This window comes from Coregonus lavaretus, assembly GCF_964263955.1.
Source record: "Coregonus lavaretus genome assembly, chromosome: 24".
Classification (NCBI taxonomy): domain Eukaryota; kingdom Metazoa; phylum Chordata; class Actinopteri; order Salmoniformes; family Salmonidae; genus Coregonus; species Coregonus lavaretus.
The window spans coordinates 15,405,966-15,411,598 of NC_140011.1; the positions used below are offsets into that span (position 1 = coordinate 15,405,966).

The 5,633-nt window shown below is 45.8% G+C and overlaps 1 long non-coding RNA gene across 1 annotated transcript; it reads left to right on the top strand.

Moving 5' to 3' along the window:
* Positions 1–4,392: 4,392 nt before the first annotated feature.
* Positions 4,393–4,826, top strand: LOC311099785. The gene is made up of 2 exons (XR_014609766.1): positions 4,393–4,520; positions 4,605–4,826. It is a non-coding gene; the product is annotated as an uncharacterized lncRNA (long non-coding RNA).
* The last annotated feature ends 807 nt before the right edge of the window (positions 4,827–5,633 follow it).

The following is a 5,633-nucleotide window of genomic DNA, read 5'->3' on the forward strand; positions in this document are numbered from 1 at the left end:
GTGAGAAGGTGACAACAGTTGGTGCGATTATTCGCAAATGGAAAAAACACAAAAGACCTGTCAATTTCCCTCGGCCTGGGGCTCCATGCAAGATCTCACCTCGTGGAGTTGCAATGATCATGAGAACGGTGAGGAATCAGCCCAGAACTACACGGGAGGATCTTGTCAATGATCTCAAGGCAGCTGGGACCATAGTCACCAAGAAAACAATTGGTAACACACTACGCCGTGAAGGACTGAAATCCTGCAGCGCCCGCAAGGTCCCCCTGCTCAAGAAAGCACATATACAGGGCCGTCTGAAGTTTGCCAAAGAACATCTGAATGATTTAGAGGAGAACTGGGTGAAAGTGTTGTGGTCAGATGAGACCAAAATGGAGCTCTTTGGCATCAACTCAACTCGCCGTGTTTGGAGGAGGAGGAATGCTGCCTATGACCCCAAGAACACCATCCCCACCGTCAAACATGGAGGTGGCAACATTATGCTTTGGGGGTGTTTTTCTGCTAAGGGGACAGAACAACTTCACCGCATCAAAGGGACGATGGACGGGGCCATGTACCGTCAAATCTTGGGTGAGAACCTCCTTCCCTCAGCCAGGGCATTGAAAATGGGTCGTGGATGGGTATTCCAGCATGACAATGACCCAAAACACACGGCCAAGGCAACAAAGGAGTGGCTCAAGAAGAAGCACATTAAGGTACTGGAGTGGCCTAGCCAGTCTCCAGACCTTAATCCCATAGAAAATCTGTGGAGGGAGCTGAAGGTTCGAGTTGCCAAACGTCAGCCTCGAAACCTTAATGACTTAGAGAAGATCTGCAAAGAGGAGTGGGACAAAATCCCTCCTGAGATGTGTGCAAACCTGGTGGCCAACTACAAGAAACGTCTGACCTCTGTGATTGCCAACAAGGGTTTTGCCACCAAGTACTAAGTCATGTTTTGCAGAGGGGCCAAATACTTATTTCCCTCATTAAAATGCAAATCAATTTATAACATTTTTGACATGCGTTTTTCTGGATTTTTTTGTTGTTATTCTGTCTCTCACTGTTCAAATAAACCTACCATTAAAATTATAGACTGATCATTTCTTTATCAGTGGGCAAACGTACAAAATCAGCAGGGGATCAAATACTTTTTTCCCTCACTGTATACACATGTTTGTTTTGGGCTTCGTCCCCGTTGTTTTTCATGACGTACCTTGTGTTGGGTGGAGTAAATAAACCCCTAATATATATTCCTGCGCCTGTCTTCTAATCATTATACAACGTGACAATCAGAATGAGTTTTTCTCCACAAAAGGGCTTTATTACAGACAGAAATACTCCTCAGTTTCATCAGCTGTCCGGGTGGATGGTCTCAGACGATCCTGCAGGTGAAGAAGCCGGATGTGGAAGACCTGGGCTGGTGTGGTTATACGTGGTCTGCGGTTGTGAGGCCGGTTGGACGTACTGCCAAATTCTCTAAAACGACGTTGGAGGTGGCTTATGGTAGAATAATGAACATTAAATTCTCTGGCAACAGCTCTGGTGGATATTCCTGCAGTCAGCATGCCAATTGCATGCTCCCTCAACATGAGACATCTGTGGCATTGTGTTGTGACAAAACTGCACATTTGAGTGGCCTTTTATTGTCCCCAGCACAAGGTGCACCTGTGTTATGATCAGTCTGTATAATCAGCTTCTTGATATGCCACAAATGTCAGGTGGATAATTATCTTGGCAAAGGAGAAATCCTCACTAATAGGGATGTAAATATATTTGTGCACAACATTTGAGAGAAATACATTTTTTTGTGCTTATGGAACATTTCTGTGATCTTTTATTTCAGCTCATGAAACATGGGACCAACACTTTACATGTTGCGATTATTTTTGTTCAGAATATAATCAAAGACCAAAAAGGTTAATGATTTTTTAAAATTCTTAATAATTCACCTTAAACAAAACATTTAAAAAAAATTATAACACCAGTGACGATAACACCAGTGACATCTTCAGACTATTCTATTAAAACCAGCAGGAATAGTAACACCAGTGGCAGTAACACCATTGACAAATCTGAAGAAAATATAGAATATCCCAAACCACTCTTCTTAAATTGTAAATAAATGACTTCATCATTTGATCAATTTGTGTAATCTAATTTCCTTTTCCCCTTACTATAAACTGTGTAACACCATTGACACATTTTCAAGCTTCATATGAAATTACCAAATTGCTAACATATGAAGAGTGCAGACTCACCATGTGCTTTTCAAAATAGTCCCACCTCCAATGAACCTTTGATCCAGGACAAAGTTGGCAAGGATGTTGCATTTTTTAAAATTGTGGTTTTTATAATGGGGTAACACTAGTGGCATGAAATTGAGGGACAGCTGTTCACTGTAAATTATTTATAATATTTAGTTGATCTTTTAGTTTAATTAATCCACGAAATAACTATAATGCTTTCCTTTGCACTATAACATTTTTAAAGTGGAGGGAGATATATAATTTCACAAAGAAAAGTGTTCTATGATAATTTAAAAAAATACATAGTTTGCAATATAACTGTCTTGCATTCAATTAAAACAAAAAATATATTTTGTCTCATCTGACATTAAGTGTTATTTCCTGGTGGTTAAGGCACCATTTTCATGAAGGACCCATATAGTTAAATCTGATTGGGAAGAAAAACATTTCAGGCTATTCCGTTAAAACAGCCAGAGCCTATGCGCACATTAATCAAAATTCTAATCTTAATTTAAGATTTGCACAATCGTTGTTGGGGGGGTCTTAATACGAAGGCTCACTCGGATGGTTTATGGAGACAGCTCAGGAGAGAGAGCGAAGCGGGCGACACAGAGCGTAACGAGGGATGGTGGATGGTGGTTGGAAGAGCGTGCTTATTTCAAATGGGAAAGCGTCGCGGTAGCAATTGAAAAAGAGGAACATCATGACGCGCTCTGTGGGATGCACTGTTGAGCGCTATCCGGAGGGGTTCGTGCTGATTGTACGGAGATTGTGACAGTCGGTTAAATGGCGTCCATTGAGGAGGCAAGAACAAGATGTATGTCAGGAGAAGTGCAGTATTATCATAAGGAGACGTATACTTGGAATACGGAGGAGGAATGGAGGGAAAAAGAGAGGCAGAGGAGGTCTAAGAGAGAGAGGGAGGAAGAGGGTGAGATTGAGTCGGTAAAAAATGGCGGGAAAAGGGAGATGGTTTGTTATAGAAGAATGGTAGAAAGTATAAGCAGAGTGAGCTGAAGACAGGAGGAGAAATGGAAGTGAGTGAGGGCGAAGTATCGGAGGTGGTAGGTGTGGTAACGTTCTTACATTTACATTACATTTACGTCATTTAGCAGACGCTCTTATCCAGAGGGACTTACAAATAGGTGCATTCACCTTATAGCCAGTGGGATAACCACTTGACAATCTTTTTTTTTTTTTTTTTTTTTTTTTTTTTTTTGGGGGGGGGGGGGGGGGTTGGGGTAAGGGGGGGGTAGAAGGATTACTTTATCCTATCCCAGGTATTCCTTAAAGAGGTGGGGTTTCAAATGTCTCCGGAAGGTGGTGAGTGACTCCGCTGTCCTGGCGTCGTGAGGGAGCTTGTTCCACCATTGGGGTGCCAGAGCAGCGAACAGTTTTGACTGGGCTGAGCGGGAACTATGCTTCTGCAGAGGTAGGGGAGCCAGCAGGCCAGAGGTGGATGAACGCAATGCCCTCGTTTGGGTGTAGGGACTGATCAGAGCCTGAAGGTATGGAGGTGCCGTTCCCCTCACAGCTCCGTAGGCAAGCACCATGGTCTTGTAGCAGATGCAAGCTTCAACTGGAAGCCAGTGGAGTGTGGGGAGGAGCGGGGTGACGTGAGAGAACTTGGGAAGGTTGAACACCAGACGGGCTGCGGCATTCTGGATGAGTTGTAGGGGTTTAATGGCACAGGCAGGGAGCCCAGCCAACAGCGAGTTGCAGTAATCCAGACGGGAGATGACAAGTGCCTGGATTAGGACCTGTGCCGCTTCCTGTGTAAGGCAGGGTCGTACTCTCCGAATGTTGTAGAGCATGAACCTACAGGATCGGGTCACCGCCTTGATGTTAGCGGAGAACGACAGGGTGTTGTCCAGGGTCACGCCAAGGCTCTTCGCACTCTGTGAGGAGGACACAACGGAGTTGTCAACCGTGATGGCGAGATCATGGAACAGGCAGTCCTTCCCCGGGAGGAAGAGCAGCTCCGTCTTGCCAAGGTTCAGCTTGAGGTGGTGATCCGTCATCCATACTGATATGTCTGCCAGATATGCAGAGATGCGATTCGCCACCTGGTTATCAGAAGGGGGAAAGGAGAAGATTAGTTGTTGTTAGGCCTACTGCTGCTAGGTAGCTCTCTCTCTGCTCTCCCCCTCCCCTCTGTCTGTCCTTGATTGCAGGAGTGAAGTCTGGTGTGCGGGAGTCAGGGTTCCAGCTGCAGCTCATTCACCATAATCACCTCAGCCTTTAAGACCCGGTCAAACCTGCCACTCATCGTCAGATCATAGTCAAGACGACCATGTTAGTCTCGCTGCCGACTCAACCTGCTTGTTTTCGCTCTTTGTGTTTTTGGCCTGTTCTATTTACTTTTCTCCTGTGCCACAGATTATTGGAACCTGACTCCTGCCTCCGCTTCACTCCTGCCACCACCATCCTGCTTTCCACTACCGGACCTCCCTTTTGGACTCACCACGGACACTAGGACATTACGGTACCACACCTGCTCTGAACCTGGATCTGTTACCCTCCCTGTAACCTGGACTTGCTCTTCCCCTATTATTGGAAACCTGGACAAATTGAACATTGTAAATAAACCTGTTAAACCTTCTCTGGCTCGGTGTAGTTGTCTGCATTTGGGTTCAAATCCAGTTTAATCATGACAGTTGTGTGTCGTCAGCGTAGCAATGTTAGGAGAGGCCATGTGAGGATATGACAGAGCCAAGTGACTTGGTGTATAGCGAGAATAGGAGAGGGCCTAGAACTGAGCCCTGGGGGACACCAGTGGTGAGAGCACATGGTGCGGAGACAGCTTCTCGCCACGCCACTTGGTAGGAGCGACCGGTCAGGTAGGACGCAATCCAAGAGTGAGCCGCGCCGGAGATGCCCAGCTCGGAGAGGGTGGAGAGGAGGATCTGATGGTTCACAGTATCAAAGGCAGCAGACAGGTCTAGAAGGACAAGAGCAGAGGAGAGAGAGTTAGCTTTAGCAGTGCGGAGAGCCTCCTTCTTGGAGGCCGAGGATTGCACCGAGGGTCAGGATGATAAAGATGGTCTAAGGCACTGCATCTCAGTGCTTGAGGCGTCACTACAGACCCCCTGGTTCGATTCCAGGCTGTATCACAACCGGCCGTGATTGGGAGTCCCATAGGGCGGCGCACAATTGGCCCTGTGTCGTCCGGGATTGGCCGTTGTAGGCCGTCATTGTAAATAAGAATTTGTTCTTAACTGACTTGCCTAGTTAAATAAAGGTTAAAAAATGTTTTACAAAAAATGAGTCTGTGACAGTAGGAGTGAAGTTTTTGGAAAAAGTGGAACCTGTCTTTTGGCTGATCCATTTGTGGTTTCATGGTGGGTGAAAACAGAGTTGGGTGCTGTGGAATCGGTGAGGGCAACCAGAAGTGGTCTTGTGATAATT